Source organism: Lissotriton vulgaris, chromosome 3_1, assembly GCF_964263255.1.
Source record: "Lissotriton vulgaris chromosome 3_1, aLisVul1.2, whole genome shotgun sequence".
Classification (NCBI taxonomy): Eukaryota; Metazoa; Chordata; class Amphibia; order Caudata; family Salamandridae; genus Lissotriton; species Lissotriton vulgaris.
The window spans coordinates 1419818094-1419830893 of NC_141689.1; the positions used below are offsets into that span (position 1 = coordinate 1419818094).

A 12800-nucleotide genomic window follows, 5' to 3' on the forward strand; every position below is an offset into this window, starting at 1 on the left:
AAAAAAGGAAAATGTTGAGGCCCTATCTCTAGAAGCAACGCAAACGGAACACAGTCTGCTAGAACGCCACCTATCGGAACTGCGCATTAGAATGCAGGAGAGTTATATGGTCTGTTTTCATTTAAAAAGTGAACTCATTTGAATGAAGGCATTTGTGCGTTAGAGTCAAGGGGGATACCTTTACTTTGGTGGACCTTAAAGAAAAGATATGAATGCAATTCTCCTCCACCTTTAATTGGCTAAGCCTTGTCTGGAGCCCTCATTTGCCGAACAGGCCATCTGAGGGGGCCTTAGTATTCTCAGAAAATGTATTATATAGTCCGATGAAGCTACTCTTCTCATTCTTACTTAACTTCATCAGAATAAGCCGCATTTGCCTTTTCTACACAACGTTTGCTGCTTGTACCTGTATTAAACCCACATAACTCCGCTGAGAGAATGGGAAGCAATCACAGCCCTTTGAGCGCTCAGCCTCACAGAGGAGTGCCTCCCTACAGATCCTCCTGTTCTGCTTCCGCACAGTCTTACACAAAATGGCCGGAAAAACTTCTTACATCATTGGCAGGCATACTTAGAAACGGTGCGCAACTTGCACTGCCAGTCCCTGATTGTTATTGATTTCGGGCACGGACCATTTCATTATAGGAAATGTTTATTTTTTCTTTACCAAAAATCTAAAAATGTTCATGCTTTCCCTTACTGGCCGAGAGTTCAATTAAGAATACTATGACTTACAGGTTCTTGTAGTAAAAAAGATAATTTGCTGGCTTTTATTACACGAACCTGCTACCAAGAGTCATCCTGGTGGGAGTGTGTGTTAGGGCAGGTGTAAATTCACAGATGCCAGAGCCCATTCCCTGTGATCACGTACTCCTGTGTAGTGTGTCTAAGAGGCGTGTGTTACCAGTGATTTGCCTTTTCCCAATGCTTTTCAGTTTCTGGCGTCCAAGGTTCAGCAGGTTTGGTGGTTAGGGGTGATAGCTCTGGCACCATGTCCTTCTGCATCTTGTCAATTACAGGGCCATTCCTGCATTGGGGTTCATAAGTCATTCATTCAGTGCGGCAGTGCGCCTTCAGTTCTGTAGCACTTCATTGGTTGTGTTGCATCAGGTTCCTGGCACCCTTATGGTGCCCGGCTGAAAGTGTCTTTGTTAGAGTTTGGTATAATGGGAGCCGCTGGGGGAAGAGCAGGAGGTTTGAGGTGTGCTAGGACGCACAGGTATGAGGTGTTGCAAGAATATATGCATCCAAGCACGCTAATACGTAGCTCCTGTGCATGGGCAGTATTATAAATAGAAGTGGCCTTTGAGGGGGTCAGTCTGGTTAGCAGAATAGGTACTACGTGATTTGTAAACAAGATCCCGCCATTTTGATTGAGTCCACCGTCAAGCACTAGGGGGCCTAACCTATTGAGACACTGAAAGATCCTCAAGTAACGGTTTAATGTGTGTGTCAATGACACTGTGCACACCTAGTGGAGGGTACCCTGTCTGGGGCTCCCTTACGGAGTAAAGGAGGAACGGGGTGCGTCTGGAAGAAGGGGGGGGGACTTTGTACTATCATGTAATGGAACGGGAATGGCTGGTGAAATACGTTTCTATTTATTAGTATGCACTCGGAGTACAGAAACAATGTCATTCGCTACCAGTCCTTCATCCTGAACATTTACGCCCTACCACTTTCAAATGTCACCAGCCGCCACTGTTCACAAGGTGGAATATATTTCCAATCACACACTGTCCCAAATACGCTTTTAACTTATAAACTGCAAGTAACAAAAGGATCTCTCTGACACAAGCAGTAACCTACTAACCTAATTAACATTATGTGCACTTTGTGATCTGCATGGTACATGTTCTTTGCAGCAGGCCCACTAACCTTATAGCCACCTTTCCAGGAGTCAACCCTTCCACTAGACAAAACTCTGATCTCTCTCTAGGAAGAACATTAATCACCGAAGTTATCATGACATTTTTATTGTTGTTGAAAGTTGCTGGAGGCCAGGAAAGAGGCAGCAAGTTTTTTTTAAACCATAATAATATACTTGCACACACTACGCACCCACCCGAAATAGGTACCCAGTTCAGTCACACTGTTCACACCGACCTAACCTGCTCAAGGTTTGTGTGGCCTAAGTGACAGAGTCACAGTGACTGGATCACTGTTGCTCTAGGGTGTGCTACTTCGTAAGCCTGCCCGCAAGGCTGGAGGTGAATTTCAGTATGGATTGTGGTGGGCAGGCCTTCAAGGTTAACCCACACTTGCCACTGCAAAGGTCCACCTGCTGGTGCTAAGACACCTGGGCTTCCTAAGGTCTAGCATGGGAATGTGCTCCCTCAGGAGAGTGGTCTGGGGGACTGGTCAAGAAGGCTGAAACCAGCTCCATGGTTCCAAATTCGACAGCTCTAGCCATAGTGCCACATCCTCTCCCCCACTGAACACTATATTGCCCGACTGAGAAAAACTCACACTGCATTCAGCTACAACCCAATTGTGCCCCACTATAAACACCAGGATGCGACTTAATTCAAATTATGCATTTTATAAGAGTAATATGCTGCCAGGAAAAAAAATTGAAGCAAACATTCATAGGGAGTGCAAGAATAAGTAAAGCATGTGAAAAGTAAGCAGAAACAACATGGTTACCGTAACAATCTCTCACTCACTATTCAGAAATCAGCAAGTGGTTTTACACGAAAAGTTAAGGACATGACTACAGGGCCCTGAAGGGAAACGATTCAATGTCCATTGCTTATATCCTTAAATAAATGTAAACAGTATGGTTTAAAAAGACCACATCCATAAACGCAGAGGTACACATTTTGTTTTCCAATCCACCCATCAACCAGGTATTGCAATACATCCAGGAATGGTGCACTTCCCCACCTGGGGACAACAATGCTGTTCAAAGAAAGATGAGAAAAGAAAAGTAGCGCTTCACTGCAAAGTCTGTAAAGTGAGGCTGGTGTGCTTGGATGTGAATAAAAACAATCTGGCCACTTTGCAACCACTCTGTCTTGCTTTATTTACTTATGTATTTATTTTTCATATTTAAAACCTTTTATTTCTCTCCATCCCGAGGCTGCACTTTGGAATCGAATAATGTCAGAAAAAGGGCATCTCCTGCATGAGTGTTTTTCTTTTTTGAATCCATTTCACAGGGAAGCAATTAAGTGAAAGAAGGAAAGAGAGGTTGTGAACCGGTTATTCAAGTCACGGTTTTCAGTAAGTGAGAAGCAAGACAGAAACAGAGGGAATAATAGGAAGAGGGGTAAGGGGTCAGCTGCCAGCACAGAAAAGAAGAGGACATTTTCCGTGTCTTCGCTGGGCAGTAAGGAAGAGACAGAGTCCTTTTCCTTCTCTGCCAGTCCCCAATCATCCACAAAAGCAACCACGCTCACACATGTTGCCCCCTGCCCCCCTCAGAAGTGTTCTCGAGCCTTATTGTGTTACAGCCTTAAGAAAAGAGGAAGAAGGGCGGAGTGCAAGATACGCAAGGCTTAAAGAGCCTTGGCAGAAACCCACATGGTGGCTGTGCACGCGCAAGTGACCGCAAGCTTGAGGCCAGCAAAAGCCTCTGGTAGCTCTTTCAAAAGACACTCACTAAATTTCTTGCAGAAAGCGCATGCGCTAGCTCAGCAAGACCTAAAAACCCTTGTGTACCAAACCCACCAGGTAGCTCAAATGTTTCATTTCTGATACAGCCATGGTAGCCAAGTACATATCCAAGATTGGCCATTAAAGCAGTTCACTTACACATAGAACTTGGTGGTTGTGGTTTTTGGGGGGTAATGTGGAGGGATCCAGGGACACCAGGGAGAGAGCATTGCTTCTAATGTTGCTTTATGCATAGTACGTTCTCATCTCAATGTTAGTACATACTGCTTTATTTTAAAATTTCTGAATGAGTACTATGTCTTAGGGCGTTCTGATGCTTATGCAAGACCTCATTTTAATACTGTATAAAATAACAACAAACTGTAACTTTTCCCAAAAGGAAGGCCAGTCATTGAATAAGAAGCAAGCTAATGAGAGTGATAAGATAACTAGCCAACGGTAATCATCCGGCGGGTCTAATCCCTCTGTAAATTTTTTGTATGGTTTACAAGAGGTAATTTGCAAAAAGTTGACTGTAGGCAAGACCTAAACGGCCAGTTATAGGGGTGCACAACTAACCTTAACCCCAAATCACGAAAAGAGCCTCCAGTATATTTTGAATGCCGTTGAAAAGTGGCATTTGTACATGATGATGCAACACAGGTGGCTGTCGTGGACGGCCAAGCAGCTCAATTTATTGGAAATGCTACGACTACCAAAAAATACAAACCTCATGTCATTCGTTAATATTTCAAAGGAAGAAGTGGGGATAGCCATGAGTGTTTTGGAAGAAGGTGGAAATATGGCCTTCCTGCTGCCGGCTCGGGCTCCCAGTCAGTCAGTGTATTGACGTTACTGGAGCAATCTCCTCCCTTGTCTTGATCCTCGGCAGTTCTCAGGAGCGCGCGCTCCAAACTCGTGTCCGGCGCGCGCTGCGGGTTTCCAGCACGCGCCTCTCGCCTCCTCCACAGGTGGCTGTGGCGTGCGGACTGGTTGTCAGTGGTCCAGGCGGAGCAACTGTAACTCCCCAGCCCCTCCCGCACGCAGCTGTGCGCGCGCACGCGCCAGCTGAGCGGGTAGCCGGGATTGGACTTGCGGTCTGCCCCGCTAAATAGGTCAGAGAAGAAAGTGGTAGTACTGGAGCTCCCCCGGATGAAGTAGGGGTGTCAGTGAGCACAAGCCGTCCCCGCCGAAGCTGGCACACTACCACCGAAGCAGGTGAAGGGGCGGGGTCTAGAGTTGCCGAACCTTTGCCTGTTGTCCGGACAGAGGGGAATGTCGAAGGCATGAGAATAGTTGGCATAATCAGAGTGGAGGGGAGTGAGAAGGGCAAAACGGATGTGGATAAAACCGGAGAGTAAAGTTGTGCTGGCAGCAGTTTACCACTCACCGCTTCCAGGTAAAAATTCTGCCTGACTCCTCCCAAAACGACGAAAATTGTATTTCTCTATGTCTACAAGATATGCCCGAGTAAATATATATTCGTTTTTAATTTGTAGTACTTGTTCGCATATAAGTATACCTATGTGCGGTTGTAGGTATATTTGTGCTGAGTTCCCGTTTTACCTCATAGCCTGAGGACACACCAGTTGTTTCTTGACCCGGGCGTTTATTTTGTCTCCGTGCTGCATCCTCGAAGCTAGTAGACGTAGTTTGTTCAATTGACCCCCTTAATATAAACACACCTGAAACACAAATGGGGGGGGGGGGGTGTAAGTCTATGACTGAAAATGTTATCGCTGTAAACGAATCCATATGGTAATCCTTTACCTATGCACATGGTAATCAATGTGTGTAGTTATAGTACTGCCTAAATAGATGACTATGAGAATGTGTGTGTACTAGTGTTTGTGTAGGTATGCATTTGTGTTTGTATACAGGTATCTCTGTGGCTTAATGTATAGCTATAACTGTGTGGGAATGGTCACATGGGCATATAGATATGAACACGTGGGTGCATTGGCATACCTATGTGTGTCGAGGTAGAATTGTATTTGTGTATATGTATACCAATATATTATCAGTATAAGAATAGAACTATTCGTATATGTATATATCTGCCTGTACTGTTTTAGCATGATGTGATACTGCATGGATTTGTATACTGGTACACCTTCGTGTGTGTATACGTAGGAAAATGTGTATGGGCGTGTGTTTTTGATGTTCTTGTCATTTACCTTGTCCCCCCTCCCCATCCTCTTACTCCATATCTCATTCCTCGTGCCCATTCTCCTCATTTCAACCAATATAATCTCTCTGGATTCTATGCTGAATGTTATCTGGCTGTCTTGACTCTGCTAAAAATGCATGCATAACAGAACACCCCCACTAAGTATACATAAGCACCGTTTCTTCTGGTGTTCGAATGCTCTTTATGCACCCCTGCCATAAATTTACTATTTTTTTTAAATTTATTTTTGTTGGCATTTTCAATACATTGTACAACAATAGCAAACACATTTTTTCACATATGCACTTGGGAATTCCAGTTGTTAGATCGAAGTCCAAACATAAACACATGCATGAGTAAGAGGTCAAGGTGCCAGAGTCCATGGAAATCCAGAGTTTTGCTGTGGCGTAGTATTAAATACTTTAGGAACAATGTTGCTCAAGAAGGGGGGAAGGAACAACCTTCACCTCTCCGCATTACTGTAGGGTAGTGTTTAGGTCTCCTTTCAGTATCCTCCGGATGCACCCTGGTTAAGTTTAGGGAGCAGGTGTGGCGGCCATATACATATCGAAGGGGGCCCAGGGATCCCTAGGTCAACTAGGTGCCGGCATGAGGTACTAGTATAATGACAATCCTTCTTGGCATCAGGCGACATTAACTAATCAGCTGCACACACTAGGTACAGTAGCGTGCCCCCACTGCACACCTACTCGGCTCTTAGCCAGCAATAGTAGCATTGCAAGAGCCTGTAAACACAGTCATAAACGTCCTTCACACACCCCAGGAGAGCCACCACAGGCTGTTACGAAATCACGGCGGCCGTAATTTCTTCACTCTCAATACCTGATCCCAGTATATTGCTATGAATGAGCCGTCCCAAGCCAAGTGCAAGAAGCCAGCTCCCTCCTCCCAGCATCACAGACATCTATCTCTTTATATTAGGCCTGTTCGTTGGAGTCAGAGTGGGGTACTGTATTGTCTGTGGAGAAATTTTATATGTACTAGACGAAGCCTATAATTTGAAGAGCGAATGCTGGTGCGGGCGCAGCACTGGCACCATTGCCGGATCTGGTGACTTAGTGAACTAATGCATTCACTGTAGGGTCGGTGTTTGACTCATGGTCACCGGTACAAATCCCAGCGGGTCCACTCAGCCTTTCATCCGTCTGAGGTCGATAAAATGAGTGCCATTGAGTTGGGTAACAATAAACATCTGTTATTCAGTGCCAAGATAGCCTTCTGGGTGAATGTGCACCTTATAAATACACGTTTTGTGTGTGTGTAGATGTTAGTGCCAAGTTTGTGCCAATGGAGTCAAATAATCCTTATTCGGATTTATATTCCAATCCGTAAAAGATATGAGCTACAATGAAAGGTGTTAACACATATAAACTCCACACACCTACAGGCATACAAAAATTGTCATATTTAAAACAAAATATTTACAATGGAGTAAAATTCTTTACTAAAATATTAATTCTAAATATTTATGTACAATGGCGGATACATTAATCCTGTTAAGAACAAGGAGACGTCATCCTAGCAAGTAGTTTAAAACAAAAAAACGAGGAGGGTTTCAGTATGTTAACATATCTCAGCAACCATTTAAAATTTCTTTAAAACGTAGGCCTTCTAAATGAATCCGATTTTTACACCTACGAAGAGCCATCTTAATAGATGCAAGAATCACATCATAAATGTGTAAAGTAGACAATAAAAGTAAAGAAAGATAAGGGCATCCTGATTATGAATCACGCCCTGCAACAAAAAGAGGGCACGAAGTATAACACCCAATGTCGCTGTAAAATTTACAGAGTAACATAAAGTGTGTTGTCTACATTTGCGCCTTTCCTTGGCATCTTGGTAAACTCCGGGCCGCAATTCTATCTTTGGGAAAACTGTTAAGTAATAAATCAGCTCTAGGTGTAATGTGGTCAACTAAAATCAGTCATGGGCATTTTCCACCTCCACTAGATAATCTTGCATCCCCTGTTCGGGTTGACTTAGACAATACCTTTTGACCGGGGGAGTTCATATTTTCATGGTATTCTCTGTGAATATCCCTTTTTTCTATCAAGATCATTTGGATTTCTCTTTGACTAAATTTCAAGATTCAGTGAGGTTCTAAGCGATTAGGCACTTCATCTATTTTGCATAGTAACTAGGGAATTTTGTTAAAATTATACAGACCCAAGCAGTCCCTTCTAACGTCCCTGGAAACCTTCATACCCTGTTTCGACCTTATATCATACCACCTCAGTAAAGTGTTGCGGTGAATGGTGTCCTCTAAAAATTAAATTCCAAGTTATTTATGGACTTTAAAAGTTGGCATTGAGCTAGGCCAAGCCAAAAGCCTGCGTAAAAAAGTATTTTCTTGGACATGCAAAAGGTTATGCTTTTTCCTACCCCATATCTGATGGCCTTATAAGGCTACTGGTCGGCATTTGCTTCTGTACAATTTTATAATTTCTCTTAGAGGCTTACTACCTATCTTCTTGGCAAAACCGAAAATAGCAGCTACAGTCCTAATACATTTTAATTTAGCTATTTCCAAATGGGGTAACCAATCACCTTTCTGTGAAAAGGTGATACCCAAGTAAATAAACCTTTACCACTTCTAATTTATGACCCATGGCATAATAACTCTTCCCTTATCTTAACTTCATCCCACAGACCATAATATAAGTCTTAATTATATTTAATTAAAGATCTCTACTCGATAAAATGTAACAATTCCCCCCTCCCCCAAAAGCTGGATACCATGAGCACCGCGTCATCTGCATAAAGAAAGATGGGGGTGGGACGGGCACTCAGCCTGGGGGCATCCCCCTTCACATTCTGCAGGACTCTATCCACCTTGTTTATATGTAGTGAGAACAATTACAGTGCAAGGACACATCCCTGTCTCATTCCCCCCCCCCCCGTCCCTCTGAATTTCTCTGAAAATTCTCCAAACTTTCCAGAATGCATAGTAGATCTTAAAGAGGTGCGGTGCACAAGTAAGAGAGGAAAGTAACAATATCCCTTGGGTCGCCCATGTCTGTAAGAACATGCCATAATTTGGCAGGGTTCACAAGATCAACGGCGCTAGACAGGTCTGCAAAACATAAATATGTGTCCTTCCTTTACCAGAGTATATTTGATAATGATAAAGGTGCAAATGAGTTCCCTGTTCCACAGAACCGATCTCCTTCTTAAACCTATATTGTGTATATGCCATTTTCCTGAGCCCAGTTTCCCAACCTTGGGAGAATCACTCTACCATAATTTTCATTGAGGAATCTAGGAACAATATAGTCCAATACCCCCTAGCATCGCCTCTATCTCCCTTTCTAAAAATGGGGATGATCACAATTTCTGTCCAAGTTTTCAGGAAGCAATCATTTGCAGCGGCATTAAGAATTTGAGTAAGGATCGGCACCCATAGAGAAGGGTTTGACTTAAAGGCATCCATTGGGACCCCATCGGGTCCCGGGGCTTTTCCTAAGGCCCTACTCTTTAGTGCTGCATCAACTTCCTCCATGGTGGTTAACTCTAAAGTCGTAAAATGTATATTACTACAAGTATCTGATGGTATGTTAATAGCAGCACTATCTGGGTTAAAGATAGCTCCAAAATTAGTAGACCAAGTATCTGGCAGTACAGAAACTTCAAGAGTAGGTGTGAAACTAGGTGTGAAACTATCTAAAAGAAAGGGTGAAGTTACCATTTTCAGAAACAAAGTGTTATCACTGGTTTTCGCTGCCTTGTCTAAATCTGTCCAAGCCTGCTTCTGGAGTTCCTTTTGTCTTGCATCTAGCTCCAACCTGTCATTTATTCTTAGAACCCTATTGTTAATCCCATCTCTGGGAGTATCTTGGAGGGCCTTTCTTAGTACCTTGTTCGCTCTAGAGCAGGACAAATTGAACCTCTGTGGGTCATTGGATCTTTTGCCCCCCATTTTAGCAGGTCTATGTAGTTTGTTTGAAATACGTGTGGTAATATTACCAAAGGCTTCCACCAATTTGCTATATTCCTTGCCCATTTCTGTACAAGTAACAAAGGAGTCCTATTGCTCTAATATAATGCTTTTAAGTAATTCTGGTTCGTTACCGCCATCCTATTTAATAGTAACCCAATTTTTCCCCAACATTTTAATGGGTGGAACAATATCCAAAACCTCTCCACTGTTTCATGGAGTAATTAGGGTCAGGGCTAGCACAACATGGTCGCTTAACATAGTACATCGAATAGGAAGGCGTTTAACTATGCTAAGGACTTTAGAAGAGATCTTAATATGTTCATTTGTAGATGAATATCCATTACCAAAAAACATTGGCCTCACAGAACCCCCTCCCAGTCTGATCAATTATCTCTAAATTCTATTTGTATAATGTTCTGTTAAGTGATTCAGCATAGGAATCATGTGGACGATACAATTGATTAAATTCAAAACAATATAAAAACACAGACTTCTCTACGCTGCTTCTGGCATTTATCTATATTAATAACTCCTGCCCAAATCAATCAATCAAGGGAATTGTAAGCGCGCTACTCACCTGTGAGGGTATCAAGGCGCTGGGGGAGGGAAGGTAGCAGTTCCGTTCAGTCGAAGAGCCAGGTCTTCAGAAGGAGTTCAGGGAGGGCAAGCGTTTGATGTTGGTCAGGAGTTCATTCCAGGTCATGGGTGCGATGTAGGGGAAGGATCTTCCCCCTTCTCTGACTCTGTGGATGTGTGGGGTTTCGGCGAGGAAGAGGTTGGCGGAATGGAGGTTTTTTTGGGTGCGTGTAGGGTGACTCTGCCATTGAGGTATTGAGGTCCAATGTTGTTTGTGGAGTGGGTGAGTATCTTGAAGGTGATCCTTTTTGCAACGGGGAGCTAGTGGAGTTTGCGTATGTGTTGACTGATGTGTTTGTGTCGAGGTATCCCGAGTACGAGTCTGGCGGTGGTGTTGTGTATCGTCAGGAGCTTGCCGAGTAGAGGCTTGCTGATGCAAATGTATATAATAATAAAATCCATCATATTTGTAAAAACATCTAGATCCTTACCAAGCTTAGTTACAAACATGCTACGTGTGTTGTTAAAAATGTTGGTTTAACAATTAATTAGAACAACTTCATATCTTTTGATTAATAGTAATGTGCACCAATTGATAATAAGGAGAACTGATCCTAGTTTTATTAACAGTGACGGGCAGTACATTTGAAATGAGAATAGCCAGGCCCCCTTTGGCTCGCCCATTTACTGAAGGTATGGCTGGTGTTAAAATAGAAAAGAAGCCACTAATATGAAATCATCTCTTGCTCAAGCCTCCTGTAAATAAACAATGTGAGTGGGTTTAATAATACGTAACCTGTCTGGGTTTCTTAGTTTAGATTTTACCCCTGCCACATTCTAGCTATTGAATTCCACTAAATTATTCAAGTTACCTAAATCAAGACCTTTCACCCGACCATTCCTTTTGTGACCTATTATGACCTTGATTCCTGGTTCCTTATCCTCTCTATCAATATCCATAACCCTATCAAGACAGTCCTGCTCTTCTAGATTAGATAACTGAGCAGATCGCTTCTCTACAGCTATAGACGGAGTTAGTGTACCACTTGAGGGCAGCCGGGTTTCCTAGAATCTTTCTCCTGGAAGAATGGTCTTACGAAGAGCACTGCGTGATTCTAAAAAGAGCAGACAAGGTCTACTACATGTAAGAGGTCTGTAAAAGTAGCTTAAAGGCTGTGCTTCAATATTGCTATGGGAAAGAGGCCCATGAGCCAAACTCTGTAATACATTTCCAACAATAGATGGTCTGCGAAAATTCATGATATTGAAGTCTTCTGAGTTATCTTTTGGATGCACTTCTACCCATGGCATTCTCTTTACATGAATTACCTCTTGAAACAGACCCCTCCCCTTCTACCCAGAGCCAGAGAGGTATCTTCAGACAGTGCACTGATTTATTTAGTAGGGCTACATAGTCCTCCCAATCCTCTTTAAGGAGCCTTGGCATTCCCTTTAAAAGGATAGGTGGAGTGCACTCGGGAGGAAGATGAGGGTATCCCTTGGCATAACAGTAGTCCTTCATAAGTCTCCTCGTGCAACTTGATTGCCATGGTCATCATTCTTTATTGCACCCATGGAAGAATCATTAGTCTGTTGGACAAAGGTGGTATGTAAAGAGGCGACTTCCTTATTCAACTACCTCAACTTACCCTGATCCCCCATCCATTCCAGTGTTATGAGCCCCAATGTACCCCAATATAGATCTAGGTAGATACATGACCTTTTAGCTACATTTGTCCTACCTTGCTCTACATAACTGTTCTGGCGTTGACCTTTCACCTAGTTATGTGCCGAATAAATGTTGAGTGGTTTTCTTCTAAAACTAGTCTCATTTATTATGCATGAGGATTCTTAGTATCACAGCAGGAGTACCATCTTCAGTATTATAGCTCAGTTTAAAAAGTTACTGCTGCCGTCATCCTTGAATGACAGGCCCACAGTACCATTCTGGGCCTCCATAACAGGATTGGAATGACACACTATTGGGGAAGAATACTGTAAACTGTCTATTACTGTCACTGCCTGGCACTGTTGTGTTGTTTTCTGTGATCTAGCTGTTTTAGTTTTAATCTTAGTCCATGTTGTCCTAGATTTTTTACTATTCGGAGGACTTACATCAGAATCTGGCTCCCTGGTGCTTATGGCCTCCGACATTGTCAAATTGGAATTGACATCGCTTACCGAGACTTGGGGTAGAGGTATTGAGTTGTGTTGCTTCGTATGTATAACTAGGGGTGCCGAACCAAATACCAATGAGATCGTTCTTACAGTCAAATCAATCTCTGCATTAACCACCCCCAATTGCACTCTCTAACATGCGGTCTATCGCTGCAGTTTTAGCCGCAGGGCTCCGTATGTGTGTTGCCCCCCCATAAGCCTTCCGTTTCCCATTTTAGTATATAAATCATAAGTGGCTATAACTGTTTAAACACACAATACCTCCCAGCAACACTAATACATACACAAAGTTCAAAAATAAAAACAATGCCTTTCCAA

General features: G+C 43.0%; 1 long non-coding RNA gene across 1 annotated transcript in view; it reads left to right on the forward strand.

The window, feature by feature from the left end:
- The first annotated feature begins 4648 nt into the window (after positions 1–4648).
- Positions 4649–12800, forward strand: part of LOC147727981 (uncharacterized) — a 624876-nt gene continuing 616724 nt past the window's right edge. Inside the window, exon 1 of the long non-coding RNA XR_015309353.1 lies at positions 4649–4996. This is a non-coding gene — a long non-coding RNA (uncharacterized LOC147727981). The remainder of the gene's footprint in view (positions 4997–12800) is intronic.